Here is a 17,631-nt window from a genome sequence, read left to right on the forward strand (position 1 = left end):
TGACCCAGCGTGGGGCAGGAGTGGTGGCTGCAGGTAGGGTGGGGGCATGAGTCACACGGTTGGACACTCACCCAAGCCCCAGCAGTTGCTCAGGTGAGGTTCAGACTCCATCTCTCGGACCCCCCCTCAGCATCATTTCCCAGTGGGTGTGGAGGAGGGGAGGGCTGGCAATCATATGTGTGCTTCCCTCCACTCCTCCCTCTGCAAATGCACCAGCCAGTGCTGCTCTTGTGTTGTAGGCAGCAGCGGCTGGTGGTGGCAGTGGCAAGGGGATGCTCTGGGGCCCAGGCCAGGTGCATGGAGGCGACAGACAGGGGCCGGGGGATGCTCTGGAAGAGACATGGGAGAGGGGCAGCAGGCAGGACTGGGGGAGAGACCTGTCTCCAAACGTTGGTGGAGTTGGGCTCCTGGGCCCTGAAAATTCCTGGAGCCCGGGCACCACGGGCCTATACAACTTGCCACCCCTAGGAAAAGCTATATAATGTGGGAAGTGACATCATCTGCTGTTCTTCACTCCCCCACAACTAAATACCTAAGAGAAGCTCCGGAAGAAAAGGACTTGGAATGGGGGTGGGGAGTCCAAGCTGCAAAGCAAGTGCAGCTTGTGCCTTGAGACTCTGCAAGCCTGCTTGTATCATCAGTCAGGGTGAGAAACTGCTAATTCATAAACAATCTATCTAGTATGTTAGGCTTAGTTTGAGATTTTGTTTATTTGCTAGGTAATCTGCTTTGATCTGTTTGCTATCACTTAAAAATCACTTAAAATCTATCTTTTGTAGTTAATAAGCTAGTTTTTGCTTTATTTAAACCACTGTGCCTTTGAGCGAAGTATCCGGGGACAAATCTCAGATTGGTTAACACAAGCATATTGTGCATATCTTTCTCACATTGAGGGGTGGGCAAACTTTATGAGCTTACTTTGTACCGATCTTTGTACAGTGTAAGATGGTACAATTTTGGGTTTATACTCCAGTGGGGGAAGCGGGGGTGCATGCCTGGGAGCTGGGGGTTATCTTGCTGTAACCTCTCTATTGTTGGTTCGTGCAGTGGCTGGACAGAGAGCCTGCATGTAATTGCAGTTGGGTGTGTTCCTGCCTATGTGAATGCTGGTGGGAGTGTAAGATCAGAAGTGGTCTGCAGCTTGTCACAGCAGCACAGTGAGAGAGGGAGCCCAGGCTGGTGAGTCAGAGGGCTCAGTGGTATCCCAGTTCCAAGTGGCACTCTGGGGGGAACCCATCACATGTACTCCATCCATTTCACCTCCCTCCCCGAACCAAACACCTTTCCCTGTCCCTGTCCAGGAACTCGTCTCACGAGAGCCTATTATGACAATAGACAGACCATCTCCTCAATGTAGGAGCCATAGAACCAGTGCCCCTAAATCTAGGAGGCAAAGGCTTTTACTCTCACTATTCCTGATACCCAAGAAAAAGGGAGGTTGGAGACCCATACTAGATCTCAGAGTGCTCAACAAATTTGGCAAGGCTCAGAGGTTCAAGATAGTCACTTTGGTGAGGACCATTCCAGTGTTAGAAAAAGGAGACTGGTTCACGGCCCTCGACCTCCAAGATGCTTACTTCCACATTTCAGTTATACCGGGTCACAGAAGATACCTCAGATTTACACTTGGCCAGGACCACTACCAGTACAGACACTCCCTTTTGGACTCTCATTGCCCCCCAGAGTATTCTCCAAGGACCTCTCTGTGGTGGAGATCCACCTACGTTCCCAGGGCATTATGATCTACCCTTATCTGCACGATTCACTCCTCAAGGTGTGTTATTCATCAAAATCAGGAAGTCAAGAGCTAATATTTCTCATGTATAAAAACAAGTGGGGGAAAACCCCTAAAAAACAAGTAAAATCCAAAAAAACCTTTCAGATTTTATATATTCTAAAACATCAGAAAAATGGCACAACCCAATTTTTTCCATGTAGGTCTCCTTTAAACAATGTGAAATTAATCCCTTTTGCATAAATTACAAAATAATATCTATAATTTCAGCTTTATAATTACATTTTTATTTATATTAATTAAATTGAGATATCACCAGATTGGTATTGGAGAGAGGCAAATTTGAATGTAGAATAAGAGGTAGTTGACAGGTAGAATGGGGCGGGATAGAAAGGCAGAATGGGTAAATGTCTTTTTATTTTTAAATTTAAACCAAATAAATTGCCCCGTTAGTAAACATTATAAAGGAAATAAAAAAGAAAATAGTTCTAAATGCTAAACACTAAATTTTAGTACATATAAAACTCAAATGTCTATAGCTATTATCTTCATAAGTGTTATTTTTTATAAATATTGAGATCTGATCACTAGAAGTACACCTTATCCACTTTTTATATAAAAGGTATTAAACAAGAGACAGGACAATGCAACTCTGAAATGTTCACATTGTATGTTTCAGGTTGCACTATATGCTTTGTATTGGAAATCTTAGCGCTTGTGTAAAGGACAGCAAAGTACTGTATAAAAGTTAATACTTTGCTCTTTCTCATGCTTCCAAGGTGTGATTGTCTGAGTTGCTGCCAATGATGAATCATATTTTATATAGATAAATGACAAGAAAAGTGACTGTGTGTGTGCAATAAGCTATTCTGAAAAATCACCAGTTCAGCTAGGAAAACCAGGAGACATCCTGGGATGAAAGAGCATCTCAATGGTAAATGTATTCAATGACAATGACCTCATACAAAAAGGTATGTTGAATTTAGACCTTAAAAGGGAAGTTGCTTTTGTTTTGGGAAGACACTAGACTGCCCTTACAAGTTCTGTACTTATGAAGTGTAAATGTTGCATGATCCTTCTGACTAGGAAGGGAGGTAGGTGAACACCTTCCCCCAGAGAGAAATGTAAGAGGAACCAGGACTCCATTCCCCCTTCCCCACATTTACATATGCAAAAATACCTGTCTGGCTGTGTTAGGGGGCCTCCCGGCACAAACTCACCACACCCAGCAAATGCTACAGTGCTGCTGATGGGGAATCTGTGAAGCAGCCAGAGCTGCTACCAAACTCTCTGCCTGCCTGGACTCTGATCTTCCCCAATGACTTTTGCTACATTTTGAGACATTGGCGTCTCTGGCGTTTTGGAGCACCCCAGGAGAGGTGGGAGGCATTGCCTTTTTCTCCCCATCCCACGCCACATTCAATCTAACCCATGTAAAGGCAGAGGGGGTGGAAGGGTGAGGGAGGTTAAAGGAGACTAGTAGCAAGTGGCTCCCTTCCTGTAGTGCTTCAAACGTACAGCCCTATTACAAGGAGCAGAGAACTTCAGGGAAGAGTCCTGCCCCTTTCAAAGGTGACCCTTTGAGGGAACTTAAAGGGCAGGTTGCTCATTCAGAGAAGTAAAATCACTCAGGTCATATACTGGATAAGTAGAGTAGCCAAGTAAAAGTGTCAGCTCTCATTCCTTGATGAGGGTGAGGGGGCATTCCCTGGGGTTGGGGCTCTCCCTTGGCTGGTATGGGGGGAATCTCCCCAGGTCCTGGGTGTGATCCTCTGGGATGAGAGCTCCCTTAGTATGTGGGGGGCAGGTAACCTCTCTGGCTGTATATCTTGCTATAGCAGTGGGTGTTTGCAGGAGTGGGGAGGGCGTTCCCTATAGGGATGGCTCCCTCAAAAGCTGGGTGTATAAGGGGTTCACTGGGGGAAGTGTGGGATGTGTATGGAGGGAAGGACTCCTTGGGGGAAACGGAGGGTTGTATAGGGGGAAGGGCTCCCCGGGGTGGGGTGGTCACTGGGGGGTAAGATGTGTACACGTATGAGACAGGTGATATAGGGGGCAGGGCTCCCCGAGCCTTGCTTGGGGGGGGGGGGTATATAGCGGCAGAGCTCCCGGGGGGCGGAGGGTTATTCCGCTCTCGGCGTTGCCCCGCCCCGAGGAAGGAGGCGGTGGCTGGGGGCGGGCCCGTCCGACGCGGCGGACACTGACCCAGAGCCCGCGCCCCCCGCAGCGGGTAAGGGGGGAAGGGGATGGGGGCAGCCGAGCCCTTCCCCACCTCAACGGGGCCTGCAGCCTGGCGTGGGCCCGGCCCGGGCTCCCCCGCCCGGGTGGCCCGCGTGCCCGCGCTCGTTGCGAGCTGCACCCACCCCCGCCCTGTATGTCCCGCCGGCGGGGACGGGCCCATCTCCGCGCTGCCCCACGCCGAGCGCCTGCGGCCCCCGCGAGCTGCCAGGGGCACCTCTGCGCCGCGGGCCCTGCCTAGGCGGAGGGCTGGTCAGTGTCAGTTCAAAGTAACTTCCCGCCCAGGCCAGGCTCCGTTCCCGGCCACGTGAACGCCGGCGGCTCTGCCCGGCCCAGCACCGCCCTGGAGATCCGCACGCGCACAGCTGGGGGGGGGCTGTTCACAGGCGTTATCCCGCCCCTCCCATGCTTCCCCCGCGGTGGCCTGTCAGTGCTCTCCGTTTTCCTTTGTAAAGCAGGTAATTGCAGCGGCCGTGCTGCGGTTGGCTGTAATCACATGGTGGCGAAGCCTAGTGGGTTGCTCTGTAGGATCCGTGATCAGGTTTTGATTGTTGACCTCGCTGTTTTTCTCGTAGTCTCTGGCACTTGTGTTTTGGTGACGGTTTTGAGAGCTTTGGCCCCTAATTAAAAGGGATTCCTGAACTTAATGTGGCACGTGAGTCGGGGGGGGGGGGTGTCTGGTTTTGACCTCCAAGCCACAGAACATCTAGTGAACACACTGTCCGTGTAAGATCCTTCTTTGGAACTTTGATTCGTTCCTTGTCACCAGAAGAGTGAATGACAAATCTGATTATCTACCTTTAATGTTGCTTTTCAAATTTCCATGTGAAAAAATAAGAAATACTTCCTTTAACTGTCTTTGTGTGCTGTATGGGCCTGTGTTTTATTTTCACAGAGAATACGCAGGGATAACATGTAACATTGTTGGATATGGATTGTGTCAGTTGATCTTTTCCTTCTCCTCTGGCTTAAGCACGGATCTGGCAGGCAGAGAAAGGAGGCTTAGCTCTAGGGGGGGAAAAAGGATGTACACCTCTACCCCGATATAACGCTGCCCTTGGAGCCAAAAAATCTTACTGTGTTATAGGTGAAACCACATTATATGGAACTTGCTTTGATCCGCCGCAGTGCACAGCCCCACCGCACTGGAGCACTGCTTTACCCCATTGTATCTGAATTTGTGTTATAGCGGGTCGCGTTATATCAGGGTAGAGGTGTATGTGTAAGAGCAGGTAAGGGTGTAGTCGGATGAGGGAGTAGGTGTTTGGTCTGTGTTGCTGTTTAAATCTGTTTTGGATTTTTAAATGAAGGAAGATTAATTGAATTCTAGGCACTGTAAGAGGCAACATTTACTATTGCAGTAATTTTTGGCAGTAGTATCAATTTATGCCCACACCAAGATAAATAAACACATGCCTTTAAATTAAATGAGTGTAGAATATATTACATGGAGCTGCAAAATACAGCATAAACATTTTCTTTAAACAGGCACCAAAAATAAAAATCGGGGACTGGCCTGGATAGCTGAGGATGGCTAGATACAGTGTGAAAAAAGTAGGGCTTGGTAGCTGTCGACAAGTGAAGGGAGGGCCAGGGGTGGGGTGGGGTGGGGTGGGGTGGGAGGGGGGGAAACATTGCTCAACTCTTCTGCTTTGATTTTCTTGCAATACTTGGCTGTGCCTCCTTGCCTCCAGCTTTAAGAACGTCTGTTCTGTAATATACAACAACTGCTGCCTAATTTTATCACCAGTACTGATCCAATGCTCAATTGTAGAAGAACATTGAACTGTTTGGAGTTCTGTCTTTTAGTGATTCAATGAGAGACAAAACAGAGACCCTGTTTGCTTGTGGTCACTAAGTCCTCAATTCTCCAAACATGCATATGATTAAAGTTATCAACCTGCCCAAGTGTTTGTTTACAGGACTGGAACCTACAGATCACATGGAACTTTTTATAAAAGTAGAGATTAAGACCTTAGTGTTTGGACCAAACTCCAACTTGGGTAATCACGTTAACACTCAAATTTCCCCTGTAGTTACCACTGTATATCCATTTTTTGCTTAGTGCCCTTTGTGGTTTTGTGTCATTACTGCGTGCTGATAAATGGCTACTACAGTCAAACCAAAGGGTGAGTAAAGTGATCCTTATACACTTGGACTGTAAAATGCTCTGGGATCTTTCAGGATGAAAGGTGTTAATATAATTGTTACTAATTCAGAAATGAACCTGTTAGCAGCTTTTTACTTCTAATTGTTTTATTATTATTATTTGTATTCTGATAGCAGCTGGGAGCCTCATTGGACCAAGACCTTGTTGTTCTAGATGCTGTACAAACACAGAGCTAGCAATGTGACTATTGCCTATCTATAGTTAGGACTGTTTTTAACTTTTTGTTAGGCAGTTGTCTAGGCAGCAAGTAGAACAGATAGTAGAACCCTACTCTGGCTCCTATTTTTGGGGAGCAAGGGTAGTTTGCAAAATGAAGGTAAATGATTACTAAGTACTGTTTTCCCTGCAAACTTTCTTTTTTCTTTCTTCTTTACTTTTCTGACAGTAAGTGGAAAGCAAACACAACCAAGAATCAGAACTGGGAAAGTGAAGAGAGAGTCTGGGATAGACACTTAAAACTTCTTTCACTAAACAAGGGTACTCCACCAGGGAAGTAGATCTCATCATGGAATGGACCACCCAAACACCCCTGAAGGAACCTGCTTTAATACAGAAAAAATAACCCCATTGATCGCACTCCCCTAGTTGTCTCCTTCCACCCCATGCTAGAATCCTTTCAGGGTATCATTATGCAATGAAACAACCTGTCGTGGACTTGATGGTGTCCACATTCTGAAAGAAATCTTTCTCAACCCCTCCCCCCAACCCCCCCGCCATTTCTGCCTTCAAACAACCTCTCTCTCCCAACCTTGCCATGGTCATCGTCAGAAGCAAGCTCTCCACAGGTCAGGACACACTGACTCAACGCGGTGCTAGAACAACAGATGCAAACCATGCAGACATATCTATACTGCTGTGATGATCAGTCCCCCCCATCCGTCCCCCCTCCTTTCTCCGCAACACACCTTTCAAGATCCATGAGTCCTACACTTGCCTATCAGAACATGTGGTGTATCTCATCCAGTACATCAAAAGCCACAACAACTCTGTGGGTGAAGCTAGACAATCACTATGCTCTCAAATGAACTCATGGACAAAATACATCCTATCACCTGTGGGCAAACCATTTCCATGAAGTGATTGCTCCATATCTAACCTCTCAGTTCTCACCTTCAAAGGAAACCTACACAATGCTTTAAAATTATGAGCCTGGAATTTAAATTCATTACGCTACTGGACATTAAAAACCATGGACTTAACAGAGACCGGTTTATAGCTCATTACAACACTCTGTAATATGCCCTACTACCTGCTAACCCTTAATTGCCCACTTCATTTTAAGTGGCCTCCTACAGCATGTGTAGATCCCCTTATGCTTAACAATCTGTCCCACCTTCTATTTAGCTTGGACACTTTGCTTACCTTTTCCAGTCCTGAAGAAGAGCTCTGTGTAGAGCACTGTGCAGTGTTGCCCATTCCACCAATATAAGTTGGTCCAATAAAAGACCTCATCTCACCTATCTTGGTCTCACTGAGGAATCAATCAAAATAATAGGGGGCGGGAGGGAAGGTGGAATTGAAGTTTGCATGACATAACTATATAGCAGGCAGTGGATAGAGAATGCACTGGGACTTGGAAACCTTGGGTTCTGTTCCTGACTTGGCCTCTGGCATGCTAGGTGACCACTCCTTGTCTGTTTCCCCATCTGTAAAATGGTGATAAGGACTCCTTTGGCAAGTGCTTTGAGATCTATTGATGAAAAGTGCTAGATGAGACAATGATATAGTCAAACAGTATTGCATTTTTATAGTTTATATTAATATATATCCCAATTAATGGAAAAAGTTTTAAATATTTAGGTTGGTATTTTCAAAGAAGCTAAGGGAGTTTTAGAATAGAATGGGAGTTGGGAACCTAAATTCCTTAGGCTCTTTTGAAAATCCCAATCTTAATTATTTTAGTCAGCAGTCTGTGTACAAATAAGCACACCTGACAGGCAAGCAAAATATGTTAGAACATAGATATGCCACCAGAGGGAATTTTTTTTATGCCCAGATTGTTTTGAAATCTCTGATTGCTTTGATTATTGTTTACTAGTTGAAATTCTAAACATATAGACTTGTGTGCATGGGGTGGAGGGGAAACAATTTAAACTATTGTTTTGAACAGCAGGCTTGATGTACAAAATACCTAGCCCTAGTGGGAGAACTTTTGCGCGTTTTATGTTTTTGCATGGTGCTCTGATTACCCGAAGTCTTAATCACAAATTTCCTATTAATTGTGATATGTTATTTTCAGGGTCACCTAGGTGTTACTGAATTTTGCAATTTTGTTTAAAATAGCAACAATAATACATACAATAGTAGCTCAGATGCCCAAGTCTGGTATCCTGCCTCTGGCAGCAGCCACAATTTGAAACTTCAGAGAGTGATGAGAAAACCCATAATGCACTTAGCAAATTGTACAGTTCTGTATGTGGGAGAATAATTCCTCCTTGGTAGCTAGTGGTGGTCAGTTTACACCATGGAGCATTAGAATGGTAAACTTTCTTAGATTATTTTTTTCCACTGAAATAAAGAATTCAAATTAAAACGGAAGACACCAATTATTTGACTGGGAGACATTTTTTAATGACTAAATAGTAAATTGTCAAGAGGTAGTTTCTCCCAGCAAAACAGGTGCCTTAGCATTATCTGGTTTTTAAAGGCTGAATCATTAGATGAGTTGATCTCTCGTGTGTGTGTCCCTTGTGTTCCTAGCATCTATAGCGGGGTAGGCAACCTATGGCACGTGTGCTGAAGGCGGCATGCGAGCTGATTTTCAGTGGCATTCACACTGCCCGGGTCCTGGCCGCTGGTCCAGGGGCCTCTGTATTTTAATTTAATTTTAAATTAAGCTTCTTAAACATTTTAAAAAACCTTATTTACTTTACATACAACAATAGTTTAGTTATATATTATAGAAATATAATATATATTTTAGGTCTATTATAGAAAGAGACCTAAAAATGTTAAAATGTATTACTGGCACGCGGAACCTTAAATTAGAGTGAATAAATGAAGACTCGGCACACCACTTCTGAAAGGTTGCCGACCCCTGATCTATAGCATCCCTTTGTTTCCTTTTATTCCCCTGTTGGTCATTTTTTATCCATTTTTTGTCTCTTGTTTTATGCTTAGAATGTAAACTGTTTGGGGTAGCATATAGCACAGAGAGGTACTGGTCCGTGACAGGGGCTTCCAGACATTTCAAAAATAGAAATAATAAATAATATGTATAAGACTTGATTTACTATAATATAGCACTTGGCCTATTTTTTCAGTGCCCCTCATATTACTAATACTTTGCAAAATAATATATTAATGTAATGCTTGCTTTTCCCATACAAGTGTTCGGTTACTACTGGCAATGCAGAGCTAGTTACTATTTTCTTTCTAAGGAAGAAATTAAAAATAATTTTAAACAGGAAACAAGTAATTAGCAATTAAAATGATATCATGCTAATAAAAAACCCGTAAATGTAAAACGTGACCAAACACTTATCACATTTTGAAACTGGAAAGTGAGTGAAGAAAGCATTGGGCTTTTAAACAGTTTCGGAGTATAGTGTCACCTACAAAAATCGGTTGGAAATTCTGTGTGTTACTGTGGGATTTTTGTATTTGCATATGGTTTCTTCCTTGCTGAGTGTTCTACAGTAGAAATTCCTGCTGCTTGCATTAGGTTGCTCCATGCTGTAGCTATATTCACAAGCAAAGCTGGTTTGGGTTAGCTGTTGTGCTTCTTTACCATTTTTTCAAGTCATTATTTGTAAGTAGTTTGTGCTTTCATAACTAATTTTGGTTTCACCAGTGCTTAAAATGGGGGCTGGGAGAGAGGAAGAGGCACAACGCATCACAGGTGTAGCAAAATGAATAAATAAACTCAAACCTGTTACTGAAAGATACTTTAAACTCTGTTTTACCAAAAATGCTGCTTCCAGATTAGGATAACCCCCCCCCCCCACACACACACACACTTTTTTCAGACCACTTTAAGTACTGGCTTTCACCCAGGGGTGCTGGAAAAGGGTGAGCAAAGGGGGAAGGAGATGTAGAGGAGTGAATGGGGGGGGGCAGGGTCTTGAGAGGAAGGGGGAGTGCGGGGAGAAGGGCCAGCACGGGAGGGTGGGGCTACGGTTCGGGTTCATTTTCAGGGAGTTTCCGCCGCTCCTGCTTTCACCCCAAATAAATTTATTTTGCTAATTCTAAAAGAATTACAGGGTAGATAATAGAACTGTTTTATTTCTGAACTGACCATTCTAGTGGAATTGTGGAGGGTTTTTATAATTGAGCCTCTAGTGGTTTGAAAATGAAGATGCTACTTGGCTAAATTGGCTGATCACTTGGCCTGGGAATACTGGTGTCACAGGTTTTAGTCATGCGTGTAACTTTTTCCTTAACATTAATGATTGCTACTTGCAGGGCACTGTTAATCATGTGCAACGAACAAACTTATATTTAGGAGTCAAGACAGATCTCTCATTCAGTACCCTCTGTGGACTTTATTCTTTAGTCTTTGTGCAGGCAAAATTCTAATACTGCAGGATAGGGACCTATGTGGGAAGAATAGAAGCAGCTCTGGTTTAAGTGGGTGGGAATATCAGGAATTGTTGCGTAAGTAATCACGAAGGCTTCCGTGCTGCAAATTGTGCACAAACAGACTCCTAGCACAGTTTGTTTGACTTTTGTGAGGCTTCATGAACAGCACAGGGTCTGCCTATGGGCAATGCATAGTGGGATCCAGGAGTAACCAAACTGCTTACATTGCCCCCCAATAAGTGTAGATCATGGAAAGGCTCTTGTGGCTAGCCTCGATTTGACTCTTTTCGTATGTAATTATGTGAATTTCCTCTACTCTTTGTTAAGTAGATAAATAAAAAAGTGAAACTGTGCAAGTACACAGTAATACATGACGTACTCAAATGATATCTGCAAAAAAAACAGCAGTACTTGTGGCACATTAGAGACTAACATGTATTTGAGCATAAGCTTTTGTGGGCTACAGCCCACTTCATCGGATGCATGTAGTGGAAAATACAGTAGGAATGAACACCCACCCACCAATGGGTGTTACCATACACACTGTAAGGAGAGTGATCAGTTAAGGTGAGCTGTTGTCAGCTGGAGAGAAAAAGAAGTTTGTAGTGGTAATGAAAATGGCCCATTTCCAGCAATTGACAAGGAACTGTGTGTGTGTGGCGGGGGGGTGGGGGCGGAGAAGATTAGCATGGGGAAATAGTTTTACTTTGTGTAATGGCCCATCCACTCCCTATTCAAGCCTAGTTTGATGGTGTACAATTTGCAAATTAATTCCAATTCAGCAGTCTCTCCTTGGAGTCTGTTTTTTTGTTTGTAATATTGTGACTTTTAGATCTGTAATCAAGTGGCCAGGGAGATTGAAGTGTTCTCCAACTGGTTTTTGAATGTTATAATTCTTGATGTCTGATTTGTGTCCATTTATTCTTTTACGTAGAGACTGTCCAGTTTGGCCCTTTTTGCAGATACACACTAACACAGCTGCTACTCTGAAACCTGTCAAATTATATCGTATTTTTATATTTTATATAATTACAGTAAAAGGCATAATTTTAAAAAGTAACAATTTATTAGAGCAAATGCGTGAAGTCCTACTTTACTGAAGAATAAGTAGAAAGACCCTGAGGAGTTCCTTTTTAACCCTGAAAACATAAATAAGTGAATTGAGATAAGGGAAATATGATCTTGACAAAGGCCCTGACATTGCATACACTTTGAAACATGTTTAATTTTATGCACCTAAGTTCCTTGAATTCAGTGGGGCTTCTCTTGTTAATAAAGCTGCCCACGGGCATAAAATTTTGCAGGATCAGGCCCCAAATCAGGAAATTTGTCTGAAGACATTGGCAACCGCAGCACCCTCAATTGAGTGCACCTGTGCAGCCCTATTAATGGGATGCAGGGGTCTGTGCTGCAATATCCCACTGTGGATTTGGTAGTTAATTTTTGGTGAATTATTTAATATGTGAATTTTTGTGAGCGAATACAATATTTATAACATGGATTAGTTTTAGTACACACGTAATGATTTTACAAACCACATGGGCTGTTATGAGATGCTTTGTTGCTGTTTAATATCAATGAAAATTTGCCAGTTTGATGACTTTGTCTATCCTTTTTATGCCATTGCAAAGAACTAAGAACTTAAATTTTTAAAAAATCCAAGTGTGGATTGCATTTCAGAGGAGAAAAGTTTTTTGATAAAAGGACAAAACAAATTTAAGTGACATATTTTTAAATGTTTATTTCAGAGATGTAATAACAGTGAACACTTCCCCAGGATTTAAATTTTCAAACTTAATTCAAGAAATTAATATATTTTTCCTTGTTTTAGAGTTTAGCTAGCCTGGTATTTTTAATTTAAAAGAAAATAATGATGCTGCAACTGAATTGAAATGATGCAAAGAAGGCACATTGATGCACCTGTGGCAGGGAATCTGCCTTTGATATAGCTTGTAATGGAATAATCTGAAGAGCAAAGTACAACATTGTGATTTGAAGGGGCGCCAGCTTGAGGGGAGGAGCAGGCAATTCCAAAGTGGTTTACTCTCTCTGTTAGCACCTCAGGCATTTGAAATTCATGGTAGGGAGACATATTACAGCTTATCTGTAAGGCACCATGCCCATGGATATGCTGCTGCCAGCTGCCGTTTGCTCAGAAAATTACTGCTTAGACCAAGAAAGGACATTTTAAAGCTTAAAGCCAAGAAAAATGGAGGGACCCCCCCCCCAAATAAAGCTCTACTCCCATCTCATGTGCTGAGCAAGAAAACTATTTACGTGACAGATTTATTTTCAAGATGACAAAATCTGCGTGCCTGTCTCTATCACTGTCTGTATTTAAATGCCAGGGTTAGTCTCCACAGTCGAATGTGAAAAAGCCCAGATGATCCCTTGTGTTCTTATATGGTCTAGTCTTCTTCAAATCAGTGGATCTGTCAGAATAACAGGCCCAGAGTTTTATCTGCAGCTAATAAAAATTAGGAACAGACTGTTATGTTTGACTATACACTCAGGAGGTGGGGTCTGCTTTGTATTTTAATAGGCTGTGACTGATAATTGATTATTATATCTTAGGTGTATCTCCAATTATTAAATTATCTCCTAGAACTGGAAGGGACCTTGAAAGGTCATTGAGTCCAGCCCCCTGCCTTCACTAGCAGGACCAAGTACTGATTTTTGGCCCAGATTGCTAAATGGCCCCCTCAAGGATTGAACTCACAACCTTGAGTTTGGCAGGCCAGTGCTCAAACCACTGAGCTATCCCCCCCATCATTTTTAAATAGAAGGCAAATGAAATAAAAATAAATGAGATGCACTTAAGTCACTGGCATTTCACACAACCACGGTCAGTTACGTGGCCCGGACGTGGTTATATGAATGGTATCTTGAGAGTGTCTGTGTCTAATATTTATACCAGCCTTGCAAAATTCTGCTTGGCCGGGGTCAGTATTTCATCGATGAGCAAATAGAATATTCTGTACCACTGAAATAAACTAATGTACCTCATCTATATAATTATTTATATGATGCTAATCACCAAAGTATCTAGGTGTGGATCCACTGGTAAATTTTCATGATAGTTATGGAGTACTGCCCTGGACAAAAATGCATGCTGACAGGAATATATCAGCTTGAATATTTTTTGTTGTGGAGATGTTCCCATAATTTTATGGTGTTAGGATGGGTTGATCACTGATTGGCAGTATTTTTTAAGGGGCTCTTGTATACCAGGATTTTTAGCCAAATTTTCCTGTGAGGTTGTGGGAGGATCAATGAGATTTTATATTCTTTAGCTAACTGTATTGTCTAAAGTGTAGCTTTGGGACATATTACCCGCTGGTGTAAATCAGTGTAATTCTGCTGTCTTCAGTGAAACTGCACTGATCTACACCATCTAAAGATTTGGCCCTTTAAGTTCATGAATTAGGTTGTGATCTCACACCTGTACAAATCTAGTTTTAGTGAAGTTACTCCAGATTTCCCCCAGTGCAATATGATCAGAATCTTGTCCTATATTTCTAGAATTCAGTTTTTTTTTCTGGCTTGTCTAGAAAATGTAATGTAATCTAAGGGTCAAACTGGCCCTCATTGTGCAAGTATCAATGTCTTGTCCTTCAGTTTACTAACTTTACTGCATACTTGAAGGTTCATACATTAAACTGCACTGCTCAGCACTGTATTGTACATTCTAATAATTAATGAGAAATGGCTCAAGTTACTGATGGTTTCAGCAGAATTTACTGTGATCATATGTAACATCATCTATTATTGATGTATTGCAGGAATATAAGCAATACAAGAAGAACTCACAGGGATTCCCTAATGAAAGTTATAATCATTGTTTTATCTTAAAAGTTATTTGATATGGAGAAAGTGTGTCCTCCACATTTTTAAAGGTGTCAGCATGCCTGCTTTGTGCAGCCACATGCTTTACCAGATTCCTCAAAGTGACCCTTTCAACTTGTTCATGCGTAAACTTGACCAGCAGTACCACATCTCTTGAAGGATCCTGATGTGCTTTTTGAACTACGTACAGCCTTGCCTATAGTGTAGCTGCTTTTCGAGTGTAAGGTGGCATTTGGGGACAACTGGCACACAGCGAGAGAGAACAAGAAGTTTTGGCAGAAGACACCAGGGAAAACCCCCTATGCTAAGTGCTGTGGGATTTTTATTGGGAAATAGGACTCTAATTGGCAAGGACTCATTCTAATGAACCATACAGAACTATGGGATGGAACTTAGTCTATCTGCTATAGTCTAGTAAGGTGTGGACCTGTTGTTCAAGACAGTTTTTAGGTATTTCAAGCTTGATTCTTAGAGCACTGAGTCATCCTCTCTGTCATTAAAAACAACACCTGAACTTCAGTTATTTGTTCTGCAGAAGCAAGCTAACAAAATCTCTGACCAGAGCGCTACGCTTACTCTGATTCATGATCCTCGAAGATCAATAACAAAACCAGAAGGATATGTTGGCTTTATCTGATTAGAACCACAGCAAAAGGCAGTGACCTCCCCCCCACCTAAATTGATGGGAAAATTTTAAATATAAAAGTCTAAAGACGATTGCAGAATTATTTTTGTTAAAATCAAGCTTCCTTTTTTTTTTTAAGCTAGAGCTAAGTGAAAAAATTAACAGCTAAAAATGTGGGTAGTGTGCGCTAATCTCTGATGTGATTTATACCAAAAAATTGTTTTCCTTCCTCCGTACAAAATGTGATTTGCTCATGCTGAATAACTGTATTTTTTTATTTCACTTTGTTTTTCTTATGCACACCATCATGGTATGATTGGGCAAGTAGATTTTGTGCCTGGGCTGGTAAATTTTCAGGATGATAAATGTTAATTGTAACCAATTATAACCTTCTATGAAGTGATTTTTTGAATATCAGAATTGGAATACCCTGAAAAGCACATTTTTGAATGAGTATACAAAACCGTTTACTGTGGCGATACTTGAGCCTGTATATAATAATGGTCTCTTAACAATATTGTTACTCTCAAGCTTGCATCCTTATTTTTCTCAGTAGTTAAATATAAAGGTGTTTTCATACTACAGAGCCAAATTATCAAAGCTATAATATCATAGACAATAAAGTACTTTAAAAAATCCTTTTAAATCACAAACCTGACATGCATATCTCTTCCTCTGATCTGTTGCTTTAATTACCCTTAGTTCACAAATACAATAGAAGTATTTTTTTCTAGCATTCCTAAAGCACATTTTTTATTTTATTTTTTTTCTAATGGGATTTCAGGCTCCTAGACTTTGATGTGATGCTTTGAGGCACACATATCTCCTATATATGATGCCTGGGCAGTAAGCAGCTGAATGGGCTTGTGCTCTGCCGTCTTGTAGTTTTTAAGCAATGTAGCAGCAAATAACTTTAAGCATATGAAGACGGTTTTGAAGTCCAGCAGTTATCTGGGAAAAAGAACTACATGGGAATATAACCTTTGTCTTAAATGATTGTCTGCCATTTTTGTCAAGCAGCAGAGCAGACTTGAATGTGGCTTGCTGTGCGGTAATTGCACAATCATAAAATGCTACTATGCAACTTAATATTTCTGTTTCTTGAATAAAATGGTCTGGCTAGCAGATCTGCAAATGCCAGGTTTTCTTGTTCGCATTGCTTCTCACCTTTTAGCACCAGCGGTTTAAAAGAAAAGTTTTTCCAGTGACAAGCCATAATTTAAAAAATGATGGATGCATAATAGGGTATAACAGCTAGAGATTTTTTTTAGGACACATTTGAATAGTTCTATTTCCAAATTTTACTGTAGAAAAATAGTAGAGTGAATCTACAGCTATACACTGCAATTCTGTAGTCATACCACTCTGCTGTGGTCCTATATATTTTAACCAGCTAATTAGGGCCATGCTTGGTTGAATATTTAGATGGAAACTGTGTCATGGAAACTGTTTGGCAGTTCAGCAGTGGGACTCTTCACTTTGTCAGTACTGAATCAGAGCCCGGGTATATTGTTAGGGGCACTGGACTGTTGTATGAGACATAAAACATGAGTTCTGAACCTTTGTGTCCATTAAAATTCACATATTACTTTTTGCAAAAGTAAGGGTGTTTCCTGAGTTCTGATTTCTCCAGGGTAATTAAATTCTACCTACCTGCATCTCTCCTGCAGTTTCAGTTGAATAAAGTATTTTTTTCTTCATTTCTTTTCTTAAATTTCTGTGTAGTGCAACTGTACATTAAGTAGCTACTGCAGAACCGGTTGCATTTAAGTATGGAGTAAAGCATTCTCCTAACTTCCCTTACTTTAAGTGCTCATCCAAACATTCCTGTATGTCTGCACTATGAAATTAGGTTGATTTTATAGAAGTCGATTTTTAGAAACCGATTTTATACAGTCGATTGTGTATGTCCATACTAAGCGCATTAAGTCGACAGAGTGCATCCTCACTACCATGGCTAGCATCGACTTAGCTACCCACAATTCACCGCTCTATCCCACAGTTCCCGCAGTCTCCGCTGCCCACTGGAATTCTTGGTTAAGTTCCCAATGCCTGATGGGGCAAAAACATTGTCACGGGTGGTTTTGGGTACATGTCATCAGGCCCCCCTCCCTTCCTCCCTCTGTGAAAGCAACAGCAAACAATTATTTCTCACCTATTTTCTGGGTTACCTGTGCAGATGCCATACCACGGCAAACATGGAGCCCACTCAGCTCACCATCACCGTACATCTCCTGGGTGCTGCTGGCAGATGCAGTACACCAGTGGTCTCCAACCTTTTTGTGGCCAGTAGCACAGTCATGTTTTCAGAAGAGTGTGGCGGGCGCCAACAATCTTTCTAGGCTTATTTTCTGTTTGTACATTAAATAATACGAAAAACATCATATTTAATATTACATAATATATGAATCTATAAGATAAAAAGGGTAATTTTACATGTAAAAGGTATTAATTAAATTATTCGGCAATTACTCTTTCATCTTACCATGTGAATTT

At 42.0% G+C, this 17,631-nt stretch overlaps 1 protein-coding gene across 3 annotated transcripts in view; it reads left to right on the plus strand.

Moving 5' to 3' along the window:
* Window positions 1–3,863: 3,863 nt before the first annotated feature.
* The window catches only part of NMNAT3 (nicotinamide nucleotide adenylyltransferase 3), a 105,013-nt gene continuing 91,245 nt past the window's right edge, over window positions 3,864–17,631 (plus strand). The window contains exon 1 of one of the 3 annotated variants that reach the window (XM_039486963.1): window positions 3,864–3,965. The gene's annotated coding sequence lies outside the window, so the exon portion shown is untranslated. Of the gene's footprint in view, window positions 3,966–4,111; window positions 4,226–4,360; window positions 4,432–17,631 lie in introns of those variants that run through there. The other 2 variants (XM_039486966.1, XM_039486967.1) reach the window with 2 other exon arrangements.

Source organism: Mauremys reevesii, linkage group 9 (assembly GCF_016161935.1).
Source record: "Mauremys reevesii isolate NIE-2019 linkage group 9, ASM1616193v1, whole genome shotgun sequence".
Taxonomy (NCBI): domain Eukaryota; kingdom Metazoa; phylum Chordata; order Testudines; family Geoemydidae; genus Mauremys; species Mauremys reevesii.